Source organism: Lagopus leucura, unplaced genomic scaffold, assembly GCF_019238085.1.
Source record: "Lagopus leucura isolate 7727_CA_CO unplaced genomic scaffold, USGS_WTPT01 Super-Scaffold_100027, whole genome shotgun sequence".
NCBI lineage: Eukaryota > Metazoa > Chordata > Aves > Galliformes > Phasianidae > Lagopus > Lagopus leucura.
Window position 1 is genome coordinate 4,905,143 of NW_024962278.1, and position 27,297 is coordinate 4,932,439.

The window sequence follows — 27,297 nt, forward strand, 5'->3', positions numbered from 1 at the left end:
GAAAATGTTAGTGCAGTTGATACTGTGGGCTTTCATCTACTGATCAGACATGTAAGACTATTTCTGGAGGAGTGGACACATCTTTCAGAAAAAAGAAATAAGGGAGACAGAGAGCAAGAGGAGCCAAAATCAGTGATTAGCTTTTGTGAGCAGATATAGTAGGTTATCTTGATTTCACATGCTTGAGGCATGATCAAGAAAGTAATGAAAATCACTACAGAGAAAACAGTCAAAAAAGTCAGTATGGTGAGTATAAGATCAGTGCAGTAGGAAAGGGTGCTAAGCTGCAGTAATGGTACTAGCCACATCAGCTTTTGCTTAAAGAACAGAAATGGCCTATGAAACTTGCTAGCTGTCATAGTGCAGGATTTCGCTGGTCACGTTGTCACAAAGATTAAATAAAATGAACTGAGAAATCCTCCACAGTAGCATAACTCTATGTTTCTTTGTGAGGAAGAAGAGAAAGGGAGGACTGAAGGAGAGAGTGAAAAATGGTATTTCACCTTTCTGTGATTTTTGTAATACTTCCTGGCATTCCAGTGATTTATAGGAACAGCAACAATCATCAGGAGTTGGCAACAGTACAGGCAGTAAGCTGACGAAAGATGAAATTAATAGCAGCTGTATATGCTTAAGGGATCAATGATGTATTGGTGCTATTTCTTTTTCAATGTCATATGCTGTGCTAGTGCAGGAGGCTAGATGATATCTAAAGACACTGACCTATAATCTACTCTGTTTCCTCAATGCCTTGCTAATATTTTATTGAGGGTTTGACTATACCGCAGCTTAGAACAGAACTTTGCCAACTGCAGGAGAAAGATATAAAAGACAATTTCTTGCAGTTTGTCTAGAGAAAAGGAGGCTGCTGGATTTAATCATTACTCATAATCTTCTCAAGCCAGTGGAGCTCAAAACAGCAGTGAGAGAAAATGTCAGAGATCTTGCCTTGGTAAAGGATTATTCATCACGTTATAGTGTCTGAGCCCACAGATCCAGCCCCTTCCCTTCACCCTGCTGCTACCTGCTGGAGGAAGGGACATGTACCATGACAGAGGAAAGTGCAACAGGCTCTAGACTGGGCTCTATATTAGTGCTACTTAAAACCAAATGGCGAAGCTTTCTTTGATACGTGGTGGCATGTGTTTTCAGAGTGCTTTTAGTGCAGGAGAATCCACCCATCTTGTCAAATTGGATTAATTGCTTCTACTGGGTTATTGTCTTTCTTGCCAAACAACCATTCCTGATTTTGGATACCTCTCCTGCCTGATAGGCTGCATATGCTGTCTGATTCCTTGCCCTGTTTAGTCAGCTACTCCTGCTGTCTGAACCTACGCTACTCAGGCCTGTGGCTGTCAGATCCTGTTGCTTTTATAATCAATTGCTTTCTTTTCATTCTGCTTATGGTATGGCGTTTTCTGGTCCTATTGCCTTGTCTTGGGGCTCTGACATGTTGTCTAATACTGCAGCTGCTCTGCAGTTCTGCTTGCTGAGTTCTTACTGTCTCAGCCAACAGCTGCACTGCCTCCTGTGTCTAAGTTCCAGCTATCTGATCAGCTGATCTTGCCAAGAGAACCTTCCGTGGTCTAACCCTATCATCTGTCTCAGTAACTGTAGGATTAGTTCTTCTAGTACATATGTTCTGGATGTGTGATGATACATTTCATATGTCATCTAGATAATACTCTATTTTCAGATTGATTCAAATATCTGAGCATCTTCTTCTCACTCCTTTTTTGCCTTTCTCATGTTAAATTTCAGCGTGCTGTGATCGCACTTCATATATCCATGAATTCCTGTTTCCTTGCAGATTTTTTATCAGCTGCTCTTTAGCATCTATTTTTACTTTCACAGCTTCTGTTAGTCAAAGATTTTGATGTGTGAGCTGCTATTCTTGCAGCCCCATGTCTACCACCCTCAGTTTAATCATCCCTATTGTCTGCTGCTGCCACTGCCCAATCAGCAGCAATTTTTTTTCTTTTGTGCAGGCCTGCTCTGATCTGATCGGTGCTTTCTGTCATGTGACTGCTCCTGGTTATCATTCCTACTGGTTAATCATCACAAGCTGTTCTCTTGCTCAGTGCTGGATAATTACCTACTCTTGCTGGTTTTGGTGGTCGTTCTGCAGACAGCTTCAATTACATACTGCAATAATGAAAATGTTGGGCTTTTGTAGGATTAATGTCCTGGAGTTAAATATATGAATCAGCATTGTTAGATAAAAGCTTTGCAGACTTTGCAGATAGCTGCATTTCAGTGTGCAGTAGTCAATGCAAAAGTTTTTGTCTTCTCCCTTTGATTTTTCATATTGTTTCCTTTCATATATCCTTCTGTTTATGTGGTAAATACATTGTGGTTCCTCATCAACCAAAAACGTGTTCATCTAGGCTATGGCTTTCATTTTCCAGCTCACGTTTCCTTCTAAGTATAATGGCTGCTCCAAAAGTAATGCCTTCTACTTTATCATATCAGCCCACAATGTCAGAGACAGATATTGGTGGCACTAGAGGATGAACCTTCCCACCACACAACATTACATGTTGTTGCTGTGTGACAGATGGCAGCAGAGGGGCAGTCTGACACAATGGCATCTGCCATGGAAGTGTGTATGGAGCAGAGGTGTGGAATCAAATTCCTCTATTTGGAAAAAATGACACTTACTGAGATTCATTGACACTTGCTGAACATTTATGGAGACAAACAGTGGATGTGAGCACAGTGAGGCAGTGGGTGGTGCATTTCAGCAGTGGTGACAGTTACATGAAAGACAAACCACGTTCCAGATGGCCATGCTCAGCTGTCATACCACAAAATGAAGAGCAGCTCAATCAGCTCATCCATGCAGATCAGCTAGTGGTGGTGACTGTGTTGAAACACAGTGTTTTGTAGCTGAGAATGTGCTCTATAAAACAGTGCTATTGTGCTTTTTGCATCTGTTGTGGTTTCCATGGAAATAAGTAGGCATTACTTTTGGAGTGATCTACGCACTTACCCACCCAGCACTGCTAGACTGACTCCTTGTTCACGTCTATATTATAATGTAAAATAAGAGCTCTATACTCAACTGATATAAATAATCCTAGTTCATTGACTTCAGTGGGCCCCGATAATTAAACAGTTCCTCTGTCTGGAGGAGAAGACATGCTGTCACTAAAGAGCACTATTTCATATTGCTGGCTGAGAAAAACCAATCGATTATCTTTGCTTTCCAGACAAGGATTAAGAAATAGTTGTGGAGAACAAAAGCACAATACGAACTTACTAATATCTTTAAAAGATATCAGATAGCAGGATGCATTTTTCACAGCCACGCAAGCACGCATGAGGTTCTTTCCAGGAATGCTGTACCTTTCCTTCCTAAAAGATTCCCTCCCCACATAGCTCTTAGGAGAATGGCTGAGGTTACATTTTGTGCTTTATCTCTCAATATTTTGACTTCCTGGGTTACAATGCTGAAATATATTGGAAAGCTAAATTTGCCAACTTCTTGTTCCACATCAAAGTGGTGTGTCATAACCTGTCTCAACTTGCAGCTGCTTAGAGAAAAATTCCATCCTTGTCCTAACACAACAGAGGCCTAGGCTGCAGGGAAACAGCAGTTCCAGGGCTTTGTCTTTAGTAAAATCAAAGGACTCTATTTTTCCTGTGAGGCTCTATTGAGCAAATGACATCTATTTTATTTTTTCCATTCATAGAGGCCATTTTATGAGAAAGAGCTGTTTTTGTAAAAAAGACTTTGTGTCACAGTTTTTTTTATTTATTTGTTTGTTTGCAAGTGACACAAAATCATTTTTCATCTTCAAATTGTTTAGAAATGCCTCATTGCAAAAAAGAAACCCCCTGTAAAGATTGACTGAATTCTACATTCTTAATTATTTTACAGCTCTTTGCAACTAAATTACTCTTTCTGAGGTCCATGAAGAAAAATCTGGGGATCCTATGCCTAATCGAGGAGCAGGACTGTGAGGAATGAGGAGAGAAAACTTGATTACAGCCACCAGAGTTTCATTACAGATGACCAAGATCTATAGATCCAAGATCCCATCGTTAGGAATAATAATAAAAAAAACTTGCACTGAAGGAGGGACCAGCTGGGTCCTTGCTACAGTTTGCTGCTAGTTTTCTTTTCCAAAGCAGGAGAATCTTTCAGTTCATGTGATGGCTTGTACTTATCTTTACTTCTCATCTTTACTCTTAATACTTCTGCTGTGGTATGTCCTCTTTGCTCTGAAGCAGCCAGGTTCAGGCAGAGTAATTCACAGCTTAATATTACTGATTTTCACAAGGGAGGGCCCCATTTTTTTTTCTTTAAACTAGATCATGAATGTTTAATTGTAGAACACTTCTAGTCAGTCCGTGTTCTGCTGCCAATTGCATAAAATGTACGTGGGTCTTAAACACAGAACATTCTGGGATTTGTTTACACCTTAATCCACACCCCTATTACTCTAATTTTACTGTCCCTGTAGACAAAGCACTGGAAGTATTTAGTTTAATATTGAGATTAAGTTCTCTATCTGATACTTTTTCTTTCCATATTTGGAAAACACGTTTTTAATTATTCAGTTTTTCCCTGTTCATTTGACCACATGCAAACCTCTTCAGTACTTTCTCTTCTGTTTTCCCTGTTTTTCACTATCTTTCCCCTACCTGTAATTAAATCAATGAAAATATCCAACTGTTTCATCTAAAGACTTGGTTTTTGTTCAAAACCTTAGGATTTCTTGTGTTGTGCATTAAAGTTAATAAAATGAAATACTCTTCATCTTGGTATAAAATTATGTGATAGTTTTTTGCAATTTTTTTTTTTTTTAAACAGATTGAACAAAATATGAAGAAATGCCATGCTTCTGCTTACTGCCATGTCCATTAAAATAATGAATGACCTCAATCACAGGGAAATCACTGTGCAAAATACGCCTTCATCATCTAATCTTAAAAACAAAACAAAACAAAACAAAACCCACAAAACAACAAGCAAACAAAATCCTGAGCAAACCCCAGTATCATTTATAAAAAAGCACAGAAATTTTCCTGTGAAATTATGTTATTTTAATCTCTCTTTGAAATACATTCTTTTATCATTATAGAGTTGGTCCCTCTTTGTTTTGAACTCTCTACTATCTGGGGGAAGAAGTACTCAGAACTTTTCTAAATCTGGTCAAATTTTCCAAGCTTTCTGAGTGAGAAGCAAGTATTGATTCCGATGATTTCCATAACAGTTTCAGAACCTGGGGAACAAGAATTAGGATTAAGAGATTCATGTTTGTTCAAGTTAACTCACCCTGAAGGGATGCAAGAATCTGAGTAAGAATATTTGTTAGCAGAAAGTTGGATGTGGCAGCTTCCCAAAGAACCTTTCAAAACTATTTTTTATGATTGTCTTCAAATGAAGGAAACAGATTTATGAAATTTTAAAGAGCTATTTAATTTTCAGGTGCCCCCCCAAATGCTCTTCTATTTAGACAAATCTTTCAGGCTTAAGTAATCTGAAAAATTAGAAGGATATTAAAACACATAGATTTACTTTATGTGAAATATCTTTCCACATTTGGAGAAACATTTGAATATTCTAATTCTATCTCAGAGATTCCTTAAATTCTAAAGTTTACCATAGCAGGAAATATTTCATCCTTTCCATCCACTGCAATCGTAGTAGAAATAGAGTTTTCCTGGCTTCTTGTTTCTATTTTTTCAGTTCAGCAATATTTAATACTGTTATTTCTATCTGTCTTTCCGTCCATATCAACACAATGCTGTGACAGTACAGATTAATGAAAAATTCTTGCAGCCTCTTTGATATAAATCAAATTTATATCAAAGATATAAATCAAGAATTTTTTTCAGGTCAGTATTTCCAGTTATTGAATGTTAACTACTCACTGTGAAGAAAACCTTACAAGTATTTTGATTTTTCTTATATTTGACATTAAATCAAAGGAAATTTGAAACAGAAAATGAAATGAATGATTGTATTCTTCCTTTCCTGCTCAGTTTGCGGATGTTAAATGTTTTCTTTATTTCACACATTATTTTACAGTTGTGATTTTTATGGCTCTTTAGGTAAAAATAAATATCTCTTAAGTAAAATTTAATGGAGTTTGATGGAGCGAAGAATGAAAGTTCAGATTATCCATCTAGAATCTGCTAAAATAAACCAGGTTCAATAGAGGGCGTAGATAAGGCACCGAGCTGAACCGTGTGGTATCTTGAGATTAAAAACTAAATGAAGAACTGTCTTCCACAGGTTTCTTCAAACATGTTAAAAGAATCTGAAATTCCAGATGGAACTACAAAGCATTTCAGATCTGACTGTGCCTTGAAGTCTCCATATCTTTCATTATCTCTTTCAGTTCTTGTTAGAGCATTTGAAAGCATGGGGAGCACTCACAAGAAGATGCTGTCTGCTAATACTGCTGATAGCCATGAACACCAAATGCATTTTTGGAAGATTTCAGAGTTTTTCACTGAACGGCACTATATTTAATTATTATACAAACAGCATTCTGAACAAATCCACTTCTTGTTATGCCAATCTGGGATCTATTCTTTTTTCATGAGGTAAAAAAACAAACAAACTAGTGAAACTCACATAATGTCATGATAGCATTTAAGCTTTCATGTTCTTTCTTGACCCTCATCCAGAACTCTGATCTGATCATGAGGATGGCAGATTTTCCCTTTGGTTTCACTGATTTATTTGAGAGATTAATGGACCACTGCAGAGATAGCACTGCGTCTTCTAACACTAAGATATTAATCTATCAGAGGAGGAGAGTGGTATTTATCTGCTTATGAGGACATTTTGAAGCAAGCATTTACTATTACAGAAGCCATTTACTTTATAAAGTGGAATCAAATGCTATTTGTATTTAATAATCAATATACAGTTGAATAAGACCAGTGAGCCAAATACTGATCTCATTTATTCTATATGAATAAAGAGCAGATTAATTCAATAAAATAGAATAGGAAAAATTGTTCTTTATGCATTTCAGAGGAAACATTTACTAGAACGTACCTTAAAATTTGTAAATCAGTTTCTGATAGGCTTACTATGTCTGTCAGGCCTAAATTTTTGCCTAATGCCTGCAGAAGTCACAATAGAAAGTAATGATGAGGATTTATTGAGCTCATTAATAATTACAAACACTTAGCAGGATAAGAAGGTGAAAAGAAATCCACAGACTTCTTTTCAGACTCTTTGTGCTAAGTTCTTATGAACAACAGGAAGAAAAAAAAGACATAAACCTACACTTCCTTCTCTCTCATTCTTTTATTTAACTCAGCTAATTCAAAGTGAAGCTGTTAATTAACACCCAGAGTACAGTCTTTAGTTACTGGATTAATTACAGAAGACTTGCTGTGGGTTTTAAATTCTCCTGGGATATTTTTAAATCTGGTGGGCAGTAGTGCTGCCATCTGTTTTGGGAGCTGATGGTTAGTTCTTACTGAAAGCATTAAAATCTTGAAAACAACATTTCCTACTATCGGGGCTCATAAATAGGTTGTTTTTTAAAAGTAAAATCTGTGTATACTCTGTCCTTTGCATCTGAAACAATATTTGGTGTACCTCCCACAGTTGTGATGGGGAAACAGCTGGTCTGGGAAAGCAAAATGAACAACCTGCCTATCTAGATCACACCAAGTTTTCAGACAACCTGCCTATCTAGATCACACCAAGTTTTCAGACAGCTGAATGAAAGTTACAGCGGTAGATCTTCACATTACAGAAACTTTCAACCAAACAGTCTTTCAAACAGAAGTTTTTAAGTAACACTGTTCCAAAGAAGTCACCAATTTGCATCGGATGCTGAAAAAATTGATCAGAGCTTGCCGTTGCTTTTCAACTCAGCATTCTCTGTAGCCCAAGAGGTTCTTCTGAATTCATCTGTCTGTATAAATAAGACCTGATTTTATTGGGATTACTGTTGAAGACATACTTATCAAGAATTGCCCTTAGGGGAAGAAATACCATATTGTGAACTAATTGTAGATTACTCAGTCCTCTCTTATTCTGAAATAAATGTATTTCCATTTCTTTTTAAAACCCTAGTGGATGAGGTTGTTTCCCATCTGTATTGCTGGCAGGAATCTGAAAGACTTGCAGAGATCCGAATCATTTCCATGCAAATTTGCATGTAGCATTTAATTTAACATTTTCAATCAATAGAATTGTCAAGATCTGGCTGATGGTGCCTTTAAGTACAATTAGTTCACACCATATGCTTGTTGGTTTAGGATGGGATTGTTCATCTTTCATTTCATTTACTTTTCAATGATCTGTGTGCTTCCAATTTTTTCCTCTTAAGACACATACCTGTATATTAATGTGCCACGAAGGTGTTGTTTCCTCCTTACTTCCTCCAAATTCAAATTTACTGTACATGAAAAGAAAATTCTTGTTGTTTTTGATTGTTTGTTTTGAAAAAGAAAATATTTTGAAGCTGTGAAAATTCTGAAGATAAACTGTGTTGTTTCATAGTTTATTCATCCTATTTACCAGTGCAGTGGTGTCTCTTGGTCCAAAAAAGAAATTGGTATTTTTCCCATAGAGACTGAAAAGACAAAAAAAAAAAACCCCACAGTACTATTTTATAGCCTCTGAAAAGGCTGATCCTTTTTTTATCCTTTTTTTTTTTTTTATGATAATGAGCAACCATGAGGAAAACTGGTCAGTTTCCTGTGGTCTGAGAAAATCCAGACAGTAGACTGAAGGAGAAAGACTTGCAGGAATTACAGACCATGACTTAACATTCTTAGCTTGGATGGAAAATGCAGTATTTCCTGAGAGAACAGAGGTATCCCTAGGAATCAATAAAGGCTAAGAAAAAATGATGAGATAAAAACATAACATTAGGTTCTCTAATTGTATGGGTTTTTAATGCCTGTTACTTAGAATATGAAGTTTTTATGTGCAGCACACTTGAAAAAATACTTTTTATGTACTGATAAATAAGAGGAAGAAGATCGTGAACTGCTTAGCACTGTAGCAGGTACTAAATCACTGTCTTAGAGATTCCACCCAATGTGGTGTTTCAGAATGAAACTCTTTTCTGCATTATATTGACGTACCACTGCTCTGTATTCATACATACTTCCCCACCCTCACCAGGGAAAGCTCTCTGAGGCTGTGTTACACCAACTGTTGTGCTCAGGGCCCACGGACGTAACTGAGAGAACTGCTGGTGAAAACAATTTGGCTGCACATGAAGAAAAGAGAAATGAATCTGGTTTTTTTCCTCTCTTTACTTTCTCACTGTTTTGGGATTAATTTCAGGCTTGACTTCAAAAGCTGAGATACCAGAAGCCTATTTTTTAGATATTGTTTGGTCAGAGTAGAGAAGTTGCTCTTGGTACATTTCCACTGGGAAGAGCTTTGTGATTTCCCCAGTATAAAATTCTACAGTGTATCAGTTATCATTCAATCTGGTCCTTTTCATGTTCTGGGTAAAAAAGTAGTTCTCTGGGGTGATTTCAGCTAGTGAATATATGTGTATGTAAAGGTAAATACTGAGTGCCTAAATACTTGTTCTTTAGTGTGTTTTCTTCTAAGCTGCCAGGTGGAAGTTATTAAAACGAATTATGTAGCAAGAGTCAAGCTATCAATTTGACACAGTTTAATTCAAATACTGTACAAGGATTCTTATAGCTATTTGTTACACTTGAGTATATGTTGAATACAAGAGATATCTTCTCAAGAAGACAAGTTATCCAACAAAGCTCCTTATGTATATTATTTCTGCCTTCAAAAACATGAAATTTAAATGTGCATTTATAACATACATTCATTATCTATGTTCCTTAAAAGAGTTGGAGTATCTTGTTCCACTGTATACATTGCTCCCATATCAGTCACCCACCACAGCACTGAATTTGAAAGATCCAAAAATACTGCTTTACTTCACTGAAACCACTGAAAAAAATACCCCACGTTGTTAAAGCAATCATTTACCTGGTTTACAAACTTATCTTAACACACAGCTTAAGAGCTTAACAAAGCTCTTAACAGAACACACACACATCCCAATAAGGAAAACATACACTTTCCTTATGCAGCTTCATCACGATGTTTTTGGTTCTCTAAATAAAAGTGAACTCAGAGATCTAATCAATTATTTAAGGCACTGTTTATTTTATTTATCACGTATCCTTCATTATTTTTATGTTTCTTACCCTGTATTTTTGATGACTTCCTTTCCTTTTTAGCCCTGATACACATATTGATGGACCAGGTGGGGTAACAGGAAGCAGAACTCAGATATCTTGACTTTCAGTGATTGTAGGGAAAATTCTAGTTGTGTTCTCTGGAGATTTTTGAAAGAAGTTTCTTTTTGAAAAAGTACCTTGAATGTCAGGCTGGGGAATGTTAATTTCTTCCTATGGGTTTTTTTTTTTTTAATCAATACATAGCCGTGCCACATGTTCTCTGCCTTTTATTTTTTTCCAACCAATTCTACTAAATTTAAAAAAACTGCATTTTTCTTCTTTTCTTTGTCTTCTCCCAGTCCATTTGCAACATGCCTGCTTTGTTGATGTTTGCTTTTGAAAATTTTCAGTTGTGTTATGCAGCAACGTTACTCACATTTCCTCAGAACTTTTCAAGTTACTGCTGCCATGTGTGAAAGTATCCTTAGATAATATCACTTTGAGCTTTTTTTTTTGAGAGGCTGCTAGTATTGGAAGCATTTTATAGGATTAAATAGAAAATCAATAGGATAAACATCCCGTTAGCTAGCGTGTTTATTTTTATTTCCTGATTATATCTCTCTTTCTGAGAATTGCCTGTGGCAGAAAATGTGAAGCAGTAAGATGAGTATTCCAGCTGTACTGTAGGGATTTTTCTGGGCTAAATTGTAAAATAATAAGGAAATTATTGTCCTGTTCTTACAATCTCAAAGTAGTGTTAGGAAGAGTTACTTTAGAACTCAACAACGAAAAGTTGTTGGGAAGAGGATGGAATAACTTGTTCTGGATGTCATCTACAATGGATCCACCAAGGGGACAAAAACGTTGAGCCCTCGACTTAACAAAACAATATGCAGGTAGAATACAAAATCCAAAATTCTTGCTCACTCTTTTATCTATATAAATTCTTTCCATGCTGTTAAGAGTAATGATATCTTAAGAACAACTACACAAAACAGTGTATGTGCATTGTATTCAGATGTAATAGTGTATGTCCCAAATAATAAGAGATTAGAATTACTGTGAAATGGTGGGGCTGAATTTATGGGGAAGAAACATAAATTTTGAATTTCTGTCCTCAGTTGAGTAAGCTATGTAGAAACTACTCACCATAAGGATGTATGTGACCCCAAAGACAGGAAATATTTAATTTTGCAGTTTTGAGAAGTCAGAAGGATTGTGAAGTGAAAGGCGCACAGGAAGAGATGGATTTGAGAGCTGCTACAACTACTAATTTTTAACTGCGTGGTAGAGAAAGACAGTACTCTGTTATAATGCAAGCTTTTTCTTAGTGGCCTTCTCAAGATTAATTGAAATGTGTGATTGGGAGTATCAAAAGGTTTTTATGTTTTGACTTTTTTCTCATCATGTGCAGAATACTTATTTTTCAATTTGTCGAGCCATGAATCCATCCAGTACCTTTCTTGCTTGCAACTGCTCAATACTAGAGAAACTAAATGATTCAAAATAAATAATTTATTGGTTGCTTTATTTGTGCTGTACATAAAAAGCTTTCACACTGTTTATATTTATTCAGTGAAAAATTCTCCATGAGCCAGTCAGCCAGTGAGTTACTTACAAATTCAGTGCATCCATTATGCATGACCTTATACTCTAGCTGTTATAATGGGTCACCTGAGTCACACTGTTCCAATTTTATTGTTTCATTTCCATGATTGGATGCCATAAACTGTATATGTTGCTTTTCCAAAAATGAGTTTTGTTTGGGGACTCATTCTCTTATCCATACTCAGTAAATTCTGTTACTCCAACTTCAATAGTGGGCAGCTGTACCAGTGCCAGTGCCTCCACCAGGGAGTCAAGACTTATTAATTCAGGCAGAGAAATGCTCTAATAGCTAATCAGCTTTGAGCCTAAATCTGGTTCTCATCCTTCAGATAAAGCCCCATTGAGAGATGGCAAGCAAGGAATGACTTGAAAGCAATCAAATATATGTCACTAAGTCTGCTCACATCAGACACACAGCGTGTCAGAATTGGCCTTTTTATGACTTCCTGCATAAAAGGCAGTGGACAGCAGCACTGCAATGGTCAGAACCAGGCTGGATCCCAAGAATCAGCAGGACTCGCACACATTCTCACTGCAGAGGCTTAGTGACCATTCTTCATACATGGCCATGGCTTTTGTTTGAATTTGGATATTGCAAATATTTCCTTATAAGACGAAAATAATACATTGCTCTTATTTTCTTTTTGTCCCAGATTTTAATCAGGGGTGCTTGATATCATTTGCAAATGTGTCATTAATTTGAACAAACACTGGGTTGAACTAAGAGGTTTATTTAAAGTTACAGATTCCACTTTGGAAGTGTTAGTCCAGTTCATTCAATACATATATATACAGTGATTGAAGGTATGACGCTTTGCTTTCTAAATGCAAATATGCTTAACTCAGAAGAATATTAAGATTTAATTTCTTTTTTTCCCAATGTGGAAACATCATAAAACTCCTAGATATAAGAAAAAAGTATACTGGAATAATTTGAATTAATTTCCTGAGGAAAAAAGAAACACTTTACTGTGTAAGAACTAAATGATTTTTTCTTTGCTTAAAATCCGTTGGCTGCATATCCTATTTTTTTATTCTTCATGTCAAATTTTATCACTCTTCTAAAGACTGAGCTCTTCTCCATCTTCTTACATTTATCACTCAGTCCAAAGTTACAGCAGGCAACTGCTCTTGGATTTTTGCTGAGACAATGACAGAAAAGTCATTCATTTCCAAAGTTAACAACAGTGAGTTTTGCTTGATGCAGCAACTTCACCAACTGGAATTTAAAATGATTATGAATGCTTAATAAACGCAAATGCTAAAATCCAAATCTGTGAGAGGGATATTGAAACAAAATAAAATGTAAGAGATTTTCTGCTATTCATTTTAAATCTAGATGTTGTTAAAACAGAAATATATCCATGCTTCTGTAAGCTGTGTAACAGCTTGCAGGCTGGGTCCTACTTCAAGAAGGAACCTGTGCTTCCTTTAGAAATTGTTTGCTGACCTGGAGCAAATCTCCTTTATGAAATGTATATTGTTTTACTAGTCTGGACCTGAATTCAAGAGAACTTATATCTACTTCTATCTCTTCTGCCAGTCTTCAGGTTTTATTTAAATTATTGGCAACAAGGTAAACATGCACTTATACTCCACTTCCATTGACTTTTCTTTTCATGCTGATACAGGATACTGAGTTGGGTCTGATTTTGGAGAGAGTCAATACGATATTGTTGTGATAGCCTTCTGCTGCTGCAACTCATTTGTGAAAAGAACAAAATGACAACGAATTGTCTTGTAAAGGGATTTGCTGTATGTGAATAAAGGGGGTTGCAAGAGTACCATCAGCTGTTATTAATTCTTTTTTTCTTTCTTTTTTTTAAAGAAATTTCTAGAATAAAAAGACAAATTGTGACCTATAGAAACTCTGTTTATAACACTTCAACCCTAGTCAAACTTAATCTTTCCTCATAAGTCTTCATATAACCAATTATTTTTTTATCGTGATTGTACTATTTAGTTATTTACTTTTCTTTTAAACTTGTTTTTCTAATTATATAATCCCCAAAATGTTTTCTCCAAATCCTATTTTACATTTAGTAATCTCATTTTTCACCACGCAGTCTGCATTCCCTAAAATTGTTTCTTAGTAATGGCAAATCTTGGATATGTTTCTCACAGACATCTGATAACTAGAGGAAAGTTCTTAAGTGTTGTTACCATTTATGAGAAAAGACTTTATTGTGATTTGATTAATGAAGTTTTATTCCTCTTGGAATACAACAATAATATCCCCTCTGGATGAAAGCTACTTTACTCTAAATCTATGTTAATATAGGATATACATCTCTATTAAACCTTCAGACTTCTACTTAAATAAAAAGTTTGAAATGAAACTTTTTTTAATTATGAGTGAGCCCTCCAAATTTTTGGAAAAAGTCGGCAGCACTGGCATTGTTTTGTGTAGCTGTATGCAGCAGTCTGATATTTGCCTTGAAATGAGTTTAAATTAATGACATTGCAATGACTTTAAAAGAGATACAGTGAGTGGTAGTGCTCAGAATAGACAAAGAGAATAAATGTCTCACAGGGTAAATTATATAGGCAATCCAAAGACATACAGGATAGAATGTATTTGATGAATTAATTTTATTTCATTTTAAAATAGATTTTATAGATAAACAATATGTATTAAATGAACAGAAATTTTCCAATTCTTTCTGAAGGCAAGCACTGAAGGATGCATTTTCCCAATAATTTATTGAAAATGTATTACCAAGTAAGTTGAATTTATCCACAGAATTCAGTCTTTGAGGTCTTCCTTTATGAACGAGGGAGGTGAATAGCCTTCTGAATTGATATATCAATTTTTATTAGACATAGTCTTTTAGTACTTCATGTATGCTTCAGGAAGATCACACTCATTTGGTTTTCCATGAGATCTGAAACATCAGTGGAAGTCATCTTCCTGAACATGATAACTAAGCTGAATAATAACAGCATCATGTAAAGATTAATACCAAAATGAAGCAATAAATCATATGCTGATTACAATTACCTATATATGTAAAGATATTGACTAGTTAATGCATAATTTTATATCAAATATTTTATTTTGGGAAGTGTCTCTGAATATTATTTAGCCTTAATAGAAGCGCTGCTGCAAAGAACGAAGGCAACTCAGAACCAGTGGACAGACAACAAAGTTTCAGGCAGAGCAAGTACAGCAGAAGCATTATTTCATTCCTTTGTACATCATATGATGCATTTTCTTTTTAGCATCTTTCCTGAAATATTTATTTGCTGTTATGTTTCTCCAGAGAACAGTCTACAGTAAATTTCAAGAATAACCAGAAGCTTTTGTTTGAAAAATCTTTTTTTCCCCTTTTCCCACTTTTCCTGTCTATAATGGCCTTGTGACCTTTATCATCTCAGTATTCTTCCTCATAAATGATGTAAATACAATACTATATTTACAGCAGATACAGCCAGATACAGATTTTGGGGGGGGTTCTCTGTTTACTCATCAGTTCAAATCGGGTTTCCTAACAGCAGCACCTTAGTGCAGGCTGCTCGCTTAACACTTTTGCTTAACCCTTCATCTCCGGAGTGTTATATATGACAAAAACAGATCCAGAACTAAATCAGATTGTTATTCAAGAATATCTGCATTTGCACCGTTTTCCTCCTTTATTGTGCCTGTTATTCCAATGAAAACAAATACATTAATAAATAGAAACTGGGCATGTAGGTATAGGGTATAAATTAAGAAATGCTTGTGAAAATGAATCTGGCAGTGCTGTGTCCTTTGGAAGGATCTGATTTTATTAGAATATAAAAGTTATAATGCATAAAAGGCATCCTGAAGCTATATTCATTGCATTGCTTTTTATGAGGTCTAACTTGTTAAAGAGACAAATGGTGAAAGCTGGATCATATGAACAGGAGAATGCTGTTGGGTCCAAAAGTTTATACTTCAGAAAGCTATAACACAGACTGGCTTGTTTGGCTGCTTTTATGCAGAAAAAGACCATGAGGAAATTGATAAGAAGATTGCAAGCTGGAAAACCTATGAAGTAAAATGCTGCATTGATGCTTGCCTGCTCTTTATCTGGGCTTGAAACTTTAGAGTATATCTGTTTCATTAGTGTTAAACTCCTTCATGCATTTGAAGAGCAAATTAAATGCAAGGAAGATAAACTTAACATACATTGCCCTTATTTGTTATAGTTGAAATCCACACACAGTTCCACTGTGATACATTTTTAAAGCCCTATATAAATATGTTTTTGAGTGCTTTTTAACTCTGTATCCACAGAAATACTTTCTCAGCACTTTCTGGCCATGCATAAAACATTGACATGAAAACACAGCAGGATGCTCACTTATTCCTGCCAAGAAGTACCTTTGTACCACAAGGGATAAAAACAACAAACAACCAACAAAAGAAAAATTCCCCCCTTTTTTCTTTATTGTTGCCAGAATTCATTTCTGTAAAGGAAATGTTGCTCTATTAGGCTAGATGCAATCTGAGACACTGCTGGGCTGAGAATAGTTGCAACCCTTATATGAATGAGAAGTAAGCATCCTCTGTGGTGCTGGAGAAGCATTGTTATTCATTGTAAGTGTAACAATAGATGGTTTGAGTAGTAAACATAACAGGTACCAAGAGAAAAGCTGCTTCTACTGGAAATGTTACTCTGAATTATGGAAGTTCATGCTGATTTTACAAGATCATTAAGAATTTAGTAGAGAAACTAATTATTCTCACGAACATTCATTTGATTTTTTTTCCATAGACTTTATTTCCGGATATGCTGGCTGAAATTTTTAATTCTGAATTTGGCCTAATTAAGTAGCCGAAAAGGGTCTAAGTTGAAAAGGTTTGTCATCTTTTATTAACACCCAGATAACTGAAGGTTAGTAACAAAATTTTGGGATGTAGAGAATTTAGAAACAGCTTTGAGTAAGAGCAGAATAACATGCATGAACAGTATGAATAACTTAAAACTTGTACAAAATATCCATTTGCACTGACAAATGCAGCAAGTATTCACGCTGCTTTAAAAATATTTTTTGTTAATTTTTGTGTTATGTTTAGATCTTTTTTTTGCATTGCTTTTGTGAGGTTGTTTTTCTGTTTGTTTCTTTGAGGTTTTGTTTGTTTGTTTTTGAACTGCTAAAAGTGTTAAAAGAGAGCACTGATGAAAGCCAGGCAGAGTGGATTCCACCATGTATGCATGTGAACAGATTCTGACGTTTCTTTAGGTTTCTAAAATTCAGGATTTCTCATTAGGATTACAATCTGAAGAAATACTAATCTGAACTCTTTGTTTTCCTGCTGAAATTCTGTATCATCACATCTAATTGAGCCTTTCATCATTGCCTACATGACATTCAAAGTATTCCTCAACACAAAAATTCCCACAGCACTGTAAATCACTATCATTATTTGATAGTATTGAGTGAATAGTACTAGATAATTGCAAAGCATACGTTTATTAGTTCTCATTACACCTTCTCCACAAAGAGGCAGAATGCCAAATCTGAAAAAGGCCATATGATCTCAACGTTTGGTCTTCTGACATAAGAAACTTTTCATTCTTTATGGCTGTCCTCTGAAAAATAATGCATCTTCACGTAAAACATGTACATCATATTTTATACCTTGGCTAGAAACATTTCCTTTTTGCATGTTTTATTCTTTCATGACTGCAAAGATTTGAATTTTAAACGTAAAGCTTTGGGGGCTAGAATTATATAGGACTTCTTTGTTATTGCATTTCTTGGTACTCAGGAAGATGTATTGAGAGTTTAGGACTGTGTATCCTATGGGACTGAACTTACTGAAGAACAGCAAGTCACTATTAGAAAATGTCTGCCAGTCCCTGAGGATCTTTTTCTATTACCTACCTCTAAATGAATGACTAATATAATGGATTAATCTTTTCACCCTTGATACATGACTAGAAGACTTTATGAACTAGCAGGAACATATTTTGATATCATTGGTGTCCTTCCCTGTCACTAATGCTGAATTTCCAAATGGATTTTGGTACTCAACAGAATCCACAATTCTGAATTGTTAGAGGCTAACACTGTTGTTCTGATTCCCTTTTTGCTTAACCTCCATATGTCCCCTGCATAATTCTACCTTCTTCCAGCATCAAATCTATGACAAGATCAAAAATGCATCTAGTCAGATAGCAAAGGTGTTCTCAACTCAAAAGTGCAACTAGAATTTTAACAAGAAAATTCAATGCAAAAATTCTGAACATGTGTATGCATAAATGAAGGTAACTTTATCAGCTTGTCTTAGGGTTTTCCATAAACTTGGATGTATTGATTTTTTTGAGACTACTGAATATTGCCTTTCGAAAACTTACCATACGAGCAATATACGTGGAGAATATCTTTCAGAAAGCCCATTGTTAGGAGATAAAAGCTGCAAGGCTTTCTGAATGTATCCAACAATATTTTATTTGCATGTTATATTTACAGTTGTAAGTTCAAGTAAAGTTCAAGTCTGAATTTTGACTTAACTGGTATGAATCTCAGTGACATAAGTATGTTCAATTAAATATATAAAATAAAAATTGATCAATTTGAAATTACACAGTGAAATTATATTTGAAATTGTATTTGAAATTATGCAGTTTTAAAGTCAGTATTCTGCTTTGATGAGGTTTGCTTGGTACAGATGGGCAGTTTGAGGTGGGTTGGGGGTAGCCAAATGCACTGATTTCCTCTGTGTTGTCTGTGGTGCAGGTTAGAGCAATGTGGCCTTAGTTAGAATGTTTTTAGTGTGTTCAGGTCCGGGTTAATGCTTTTGACATTCCTTATATTGAGCCAAGGCTGGTGTCAGTGCTGTGTCAGCACTGTATCTAGTGAGTGCTCTGACCACCTGCAGTGGTCTGCTAGCCAGAGTGGGCTTGTTTTAGCTCCGATTAGCACCTGGTTTGAAAGGGTAAACCATGCATTGTGACTTTTATGGATGAACAGCTGTTTCTGTTTCTTTTCCGAGAAATCAAACTGATGATGCTTTAATTACTCCACCTTATTTCTCAAAGCTGAGGAAAATACCAGGTTTGTAATGAAGTCATCTCTACCCTTTTGTCACTGTAGTGTGTCCCTGGTGGGAGTCAAATACACAATTGTGAATAAGTGTCTCCACAAACAAGAATATTCTTCTCCAGTAGCTGGATTAGAACAGTGGACTGTGTGCTGTTAAGATATGCAGTTGTTTAAAACTAAATTATAAAGATGAGAAAATTACTTACTGCAAAAATAAATCTACTTTTTAAAGAAAATAATTGCTACTGGGACTTTTGATATTGAACAGTTTCTGTGAGAATTGCCTACTTTTTAATTAATTGGCATGTAAACTGTGTTAATACCCATTAAAAGCCAAAACATATGCTGCAAAACTGTCCTTCAAAGCCCCTAGATGAAATCTGAGGGGAAATAAATCAGAGGTTAGCTGAAAAGTGTGTTCTAGTCACTGAACAAACACTCTGCAATTAGAGGTTCAGATGTTGACTTTAAAAAGACAACAAACAGGTGATTTGACATTCAGACTGTACAACAGAAACAAACACAGATGCTGTCTTTAGAAACAAGACAAATCACAGTCTGATAGTTGCAGGGGAACATCACAGTGTTCTACGTTATTGCTCAGCGGAGATAAGCAAACTGTGAATTAAATAAATTGCAAGCAGTGTAAATTATGCTTCACAAAGAGGGAACAAAGAGAAGATCAAAAGGTATGGGAGTCTGCAAGATTAAAACAACAGAAATTGTTCTCTTTCTTTTCATAGTATCAGCTTTGCTTCATGCAGCACTGAGCAAGATCTGGGCAGTGCTTTCTGCAGAGGGTGTCTCTTTTGAAACTGTACTCTCATTATCAAATGCTGGAGGTTGTTCCTAAAATCACTTCACAGAAAATAGCAGGAGCTTTATATGTACACATGCATACATTCCAACAGCATTAAGCTTTTTTTTTTTTTTTGCTTTTTTTTTTTTTTTTTTTTTAATCATAGAATCTCCCTCTATCCTTGGAAAATAAAAATCCCAACAGTAAAATTAAGAAGAACAGAGCTTGAGAATAATACAAATTTTTCAGTCCTTTTATTTTGTTATTTTAAGATATTTTATGTGTAATTCTTGTTTTATTATCATTCATTTTATTGCAATCTGGCAGATGCTATGCTAGGTAAATGTCCCGTGTACTAGAATGAATAGCTATGCAACTGAATCTTCTTGCTAGCTGAGCACCTGCTTATGACTTCTAGACTCATAACTCTGTTCTCAGAAGGGAACGGGCACATACTGCTGTCACACAACACTTTTATTGAACAGCATAACTGACTTCCATAATAGCAGATTGCTAGCTTTTGATTCAAAACTGTGGGATATGCTAGGTTGAAATTTGCTGGTTGAGTGCTTGGGTCTTGCAGAAGCAGGCTTTCCAGAGGGTCAGCACTGTTCATGAAGACTTGTCAAGGACCTGGCATGTCTGAGTGTATTTCTGTTAGAAAAAATAAGTCTTCTTGTATACATTCCAACACCGTGCAATCCTGGTAAGATGTTGAGAATCTTACAAAGAATTCTACATCCAGTTTAAGTAGAAAAACATTACAGAAAGCAGCAAATGAAGCAAATATTTTTTGCAAGTCACTGTGTCTCCTTTCAGTTTGTTTTCTGTAGATTCGTAGAAGAACTGTCAGTAGGTAAGTTTGTGCTAGAGGACTGGAACTTTCATGAAGTAAAACTCCATGACATGTATGAGCATTGCACATTTTCAGTACAAGGTCAGAAAGTGTCATTCTGCTCAGGTCTGCAGGTATATCAAAGAAATCAATATAGACCAATTAAGGGAAGCACCTGCTTTTATTATAAACGTATTATTTTAAAAACTTGCCTATGATCATTAGGAAGCATTATTGATCAACAGTATCTGAAAATCGTCTCCTGAGATATAATGATAAAATCTGTTATATTTAAAGAACTTAAGCAGTTTAATTAGCAGATAGACTTCAGACTTGCTTATGTAGCATTTATCTCAGTTTAAGTGCTTAACGCCTTTAAAAATCTACACTTTAAGGTCTAACTTCAGGGATCATAGCAAATATCTAGGAAAAAAATGCTGCTTTACGAAAAATAGAAAAGAAGAGACTGTCTGATCATTTATACCATCACTTCCCTTAAAAGGAGTAGTACCTCCTTTTACCCTGTGTGTCTTCATTTAGAAAACACTTTCATTATATAATGGATAACAGGTTAGATAAAAAACTGCTCACTAAAGATCACAAGGTTGGAGCATGGTGTTTCTTAGAATCAATGTACAATCGTGTCTGTGGACACAGGTATCATTAAATTCAGTATTAAATGTTGAGAAGGAAGATTTTTCACAGACCAAGATTCTCAGTTTCAAGAATAAGGCGTCTCTTGAAGGGCCTTACCTTCTGACTTTCTACCTAGACACCACAGACCATGTTTGACTGAAGTGATACAAGCAGCTATTTGCAGTGTGACTTGACAAAATAATGGGATCACTATGCTACTTCAGAACCTTGTCCCAGCAGACCATTACAACCAGTGAAGTGGATCAAGTGGTTACATAAGACATTAGAACTAATGGAGTGATTTTATTCGTACTAGAGCAAATCCACCCTTGCATGCCCTGTGACTGACACTAAATATCTGGGTAACCTTATAGGATAAGACATTTTCTAGCCCTAAAAAATCACATCTCTCTCCTTTTCTCATGCTCTAAAAGCCAGGTAGGTTCTTGTTTCTTATGATGAATTCTGTGCTGTAGAACAGAGAAGAAGATTGTTGTTGAAATTGATTGTTCCTGTGAGCAGGGAAGACTCTTATAAAGGCAATTTGAGAGATTTTATTTTCATTTTCCAGGAATAGGCATGGGCTGGCACTCAAGACAAAATTCTGTGCATTTTTAAAGCAAGTAACAAATTGGACCTCAGTTGAATGACAAGCAGGTGGCAGAAGGACACCCACTCTAAATCCAAAATGATATGGGAAGGATGACCAATGCTGTTCTTTTCGAATCTTGCAGTCACCCACAAACTTCAGGAATGAGTTTCCATGGTTCTTTTATAAAGATTGTGACTGTATTAAATCTCTGAAATCCAAAAAGTTCTTGGTGAAATCCTTCTCTGGATCATGATGTCTCTGATGATGGAAATATACAAGTACTTAATGGGAGGGTACACTGAAATTTGAGGAAGAGTTTTCTCAAAGGACTGACAGGGATAGCACAAGAGATGATAGACACGTTGGAGAATTACAAATTGCAAGCAGATGTTTTATTTTATCATAACAGTGGTACGATATTGGAACAGGACTGACAGAAGCTGTGAAATCTCCATCCTTGGATCTTCCAAAGCTAGTCTGGACATGGCCCTGAGAATGTGCCTCGGGCAGAAGATGGGACTAAGGATCCCCAGAATCCCTTATAACCTAGGGGGTTCAGAACTGCTGTTTCAATTCAAGTAGACACTCTGGACCACATCCTGAAGTTAGTCTGAATATTTTATTGAGTTTAGGGGGTAATGAAGAAGGAAATAGTATTGACAATGACACAAAACTTAGAATTTCTCTTGGGCCTGAATTCCAGACATTGATGTAAAATATTTATGGGGATTTGGCATGTAATGAGACGGAGTCCAGTGATTAAACCCTAAGTTCCCTGACATTTGAAATTACATGAGAAAGAAAATGTACCAATTTTCATCAGTCACCAAGAAGAGAACAGGGATTTGTGTAATATATGTATCTCCTTTGAGTTTTTTCGTTTTCTACAAGGTCAGCCATGTGGTCTTCATTTCAGACTCTGTGACTGATGCAGGCTACCATGGGTAGCAGGCAAAGAAAACCTTAGTCCTATCATACTCAACAGTTCTTCTGCTAAAATGTACAGGGAAAAAATTGTCAAATATCAATTTCAAAGGGTAATAATCAATTTATGTGAGCAGTGAAAAATGTTTTTGCCTTTCTGGAAATCCTGCCAGAATACCCTCCTGCAGTCAGAGCTCAGGATTACGAGGTCACCATCCCATATTTTCACTCTGGAGAGATGATGTTTGTCACTCTGCCTCACTGAGTCATCAAAAAATCACCCGTACACCTTCCAGGTCTGAAATACTAATCACTTAAAAGAACTGTAGGTCTGTGAATATTTAGAGCCTGATACTCTTTCTATTGTAAATTATTAGAATTTTTTTGTCATTGGAACGGAAATGGTTTCCTAAGAGATCATGTTCAGGCTTATGAGAGCCAGATTTTACCCTTCAAAGGCGTATTTCTCAGTCCTAGCCCTGAATCTGTGGATGCTCAGGGCAGACTGCTCTTACTGGCTATTATTGTGTCTGACACTATTCTTCAGAGTATTCCCCGGGTAACATCTCACTTCTCTCAGGGGATAGTAATGATAGTAATGTCAGTGACTTTTAAAAATAGTCTTTCTTATGTGGAATGTCTCTGATGCATACAAGTATTCTCTAAAGGTTAATATGAGGCATTGTCAGAGTTAAGGAAATGTAAAGTTTCTTTTTTTTCTTTTTTTTTCCTTTTTTTTTTTTCTTTTTTTATTATCTAGAAACCAAGATAATAATTGAACCATATTTATTTCTGAGAAAAATAGTGGATAGTTGCCATGCTGGTTTTTATGTAGGTTAATGTGTTTATGGACGTTGTATCTAAAAAAATACATGAGTACTCCCTCTTTCTGCCTTGATTTCTTTTAGGTTTAACTAGCAGTGGCTTGTTCTTTTTTTTCTTCTTTTTTCTTTTCTTTTTTTCTTTTTTTTTTTTTTTTTTTGTGTGTGTGTGTGTGTGTGGTATTGATAAGAATTGATACTGTATTCTGTAATATTATTCACTTTTGGAGACAAACCCTCCTTTTTTATCAGGGACTTTATTGGCCTAACTCCATTACAAATGCATTGCAGAATAGGTTTCCCTTCAAGAAGAGCATGTAGATATCTGTGCAGGTAACAAATACATTAGAAAAGGACATTAATCAGGTGAAATTTAAAAAAAAACATCTGCTTCTGGCCTTATTCTGGAACAGGCTGCATTGGAAATCACTCAGGCTGAAGTCTTGAGTTTGTGTGAACTTAGTGCTCTGTACATATGTCTTTCAACATCCATCATTTAAAATCTCAGCATAAATTTAATTTCTCTTAAGGGTTTGTTGTTTTTTTTTTTAAGTAGTGACCAGTTCTTAGAGTGATTTTAGAAAGTAGGACTGCTGATGAATGCACATCTTTAAAGCAGTGTCAAACATTTGAAGAGCTGGAGCTAGTCCTTTTAATCACAAGGATAACTTCTAAGATTGATATTCCTTATTTGGCAGAGTGTAATCCACACATACGGTCAGAAGAATATTTAATTCTTAAAATCAGTGTTTTCTGCTTTGCATTCAAGTCTGTTAAGTGCTGTTGATTAGATGTCAAAGCTTAGACAATTTGATCTCTAATACTCTGAACATGGCAACATCTCTAGGACAGAGTGGCATTTCAGCTTATTTCGTTATTTAGATAGGGAAAGCAGAAGAGAAATTTTGAACTTTTAAAAATAAATTTTAGTAACATTCTGAAAGTTGCAAAAGACCATTGGACCCCACACCTGCTGTGTTGACTTCTGCTGACACCTTCTGACAGAGGAAAAAGCATTTATGTTATGACAAAGAACAGAGAGTATTAAAGAATTAAAGTCAGCAAATGTATTATTCTGAAAAGAACCACCTTCCTCTTCTTCTTATATGAAATGAAAGCAGCAAATCAGCATAGCTGAAAGTAGTAGGAAAAGAAAATTGAAATGATAATCTTCCTAGAAGGTAGCAAGTCTTCTCCTTGCTGCTAGGCACTGGCAAGGTTTATCAACTCAAATAGTGCATTGCCTGTTTTTTCCAGCTGAGAAGCTGTTTTGGCAATGAAATAAAACAAATTATTGTTCCAGGCTCTCTTGGAATATAGGGAGATTTCCTTCAAATTCCCAGACACAGAGACATCTTTCATTATATACAACTAAATAGTAGTTTGGGTGTGCGTTCATGTTCAGGACTCGATGCTTTTACTCCTTTCTCAGCCAACTGGATTATTTTTGTTACGGACTGTAATAGGCTTTGTCTCTGTGTCCATGAGGTACCCAAATGGACTGAGGAAAACTGCAAGGTCAGATGTAGAAATTGCTAGTAGCATTTTTCACTTTTTTTACAAGGTATTTCCTTGGTATGTTGTTAAGCCATAACACTAAGAAGGCCTCAAAGCTTCTGTCTAGTGAAATTATTTTGATTTTTGTAGCGTAGTTATGCATTTGTCAATAATTCCTCAATCTGGAACATCTTTTCTTTTCATTTTTGGATACTGTTTGCTTTTCATCCAAGTGAAATAAGGTATTAATGTGGAAAATAGTACTTCCCAGAGATAAGTAGTGGCCTTTAAACAGCAGAAAGCAGATTAAGCAGCAACTTCTTCAAATCATTTAATACATTTCATATATGAAGATTTTGTTCCTTTATTTTATTTTATTTTATTTTATTTTATTTTATTTTGTTTTATTTTTTATTTAATTAAATGTTATTTCATTTCATATGTAAAGAGTAGGAATGTAGATTTCAAACTTGTGAATGACTGAGCACATGGACACAGATGGTTTGTTTTAGGATTTTAGGCTGCATTTTCCATTCAGATTAGCAGATTCTAATGTTAGAATTTTCATGATGCATGAAGAGTTGTCTTCAGAAGAAAAAGTTATTTATAAAGACATCGATCTCCTTCCAATGGAAAACTGCAAATGCATTATCTCTTTTCCTTACTGGTTCCAACATGCTATGAAAAAAGACTTTGTAATACTGATAACACCAATCTGCATGTCACTGAACACCTGTGTTTTACATGGTCTATTTGAAGATTAATTGCCTATTTTGCAGCAAAACCTTCTTGTTGAGAAAGCCTGGTTATGAACAGTGCTTTTCTAGATCATTACCCTTAATGTAACTACATATATGAGATAATGATTATTGACTAACTGCATTTAAAAACTTCTATTTCCAAATAAAAGAAGAGGAGAAAAAAAAAAAGCAAGTATTTTACATCCACTTCATGGCTTTACAGTTGACTACTGAGGAAACATCAACCCTTTAATCCATACTGGCTAGAGGTAAGGTACAAATTTTAAGATACAGTGCAGTATAAACACAGAGACCATTAATAACTGCTGAAGAATTTACCAGCAAAAAAAAAAAAAAAAAAAAAAAATGCGGGGGAAAAGCAGGCAAATGAATTTTATTTGTCTATTTATTTATTTATTGCAGATGCAGTATATCTGTGGTTTTTCAGTACCAAAAGTGTAAGAAGATGATGGGACTGGGATAAGAACTGAAGATACATTTGATCAGAAAAAAATTACGAAGATTTCAGAGCTTACAAAGAAAATGCAATGCTTTCCTTGGCCCTATCCACTAAACTGTTTCCAATAAGAAGACTTCTGCAGCCACAACCAACTCCACAGCAATTGTCTGTGCATGTTCAAAAATCTTAACATGTGAGCATCTTGGCAGAACGGAGTCTACCTGAACTCAAGGATGTGTAGAGCTTTGCAAAGTAGAGCAGCATCAAATGGGAGAAGAGCATGTTATGTATTTTTGTGTGCACCTAACTGAAACTTTGGATTATGATTGTATCTAGGGCAAGCACAAGAGAAACATGGTTATCTTACCTGCTGTGTGCTGTATTACTGTGAGCACCGTACTGTAAATGACCAATTTTTCTTTTCAGTATTATCCCTATAGTCAGTCACAAAAAAAACCCCAGAAAACGTTTTGCCATATCTTCTACTGAAAGTCATGCAATATCTATATGATTTAGCTTAAGTTAATCAGAGTATATACATTAGTGTATACATTGGTATGTACTGTGATATATAATAAACATCTGATATAAATAGGCTGTTGGCCTCTGTATTTAATAAAGGCATGAAAATACCAAAGTTTGCCTATCTTTTTCTCAGTGTTCTGATCTAGATAATTATATAACACTGCACGTCACCAGCAGAGCACTTCATAAATGGCCAGAAGTCAGCCTAATGGACCTAGCTGAAAAATGTATGTATTTTCCCTTCCTCGTCAAAGGACAAGTTCTGTATGGGCTGTGCTTTGTGTGATGGGCTGAGTTCAACCCAGCTCAAGGGTGCCTGGCTAGCTAGGGTTCCAATCCCATGCTGGATGCCACACAGAGGGCTGTAGCAGCATGACCATGGCCAGGTGCAAGGAGCCCAGCCAGCCTCTTGCTCACTCCCCATCTCCATTGGTCTGTGACTGATTAAAATAGAGTTTGGTGGTGAGAAACAAAGACGTTTTGAAATCCAGTGTATAGTTTATATTAAGTTTCTTAGTGTAAAATCTAACACTACCTAAACCCTTTTTATGAACTCTGTGGAAGTCTTGTTATGTCTAAAGTATGAAGAAAAACCTTCACCAGTTTCAGATGAAAGATTTAATTCAAGTTGGATACTTTTTAAAATGACTTTCCCTGTTTGTCTCCCTGACCCTAAGATATTTAGTCATTTATA

At 35.7% G+C, this 27,297-nt stretch overlaps 1 long non-coding RNA gene across 4 annotated transcripts in view; it reads left to right on the top strand.

The window, feature by feature from the left end:
• LOC122185150 overlaps positions 1–26,581 on the top strand; it is a 254,379-nt gene extending 227,798 nt beyond the window's left edge. For all 4 annotated transcript variants that reach the window (XR_006180763.1, XR_006180761.1, XR_006180760.1 and 1 more), the window contains one exon: positions 26,042–26,581. This is a non-coding gene — a long non-coding RNA (uncharacterized LOC122185150). The remainder of the gene's footprint in view (positions 1–26,041) is intronic.
• Positions 26,582–27,297: the final 716 nt, after the last annotated feature.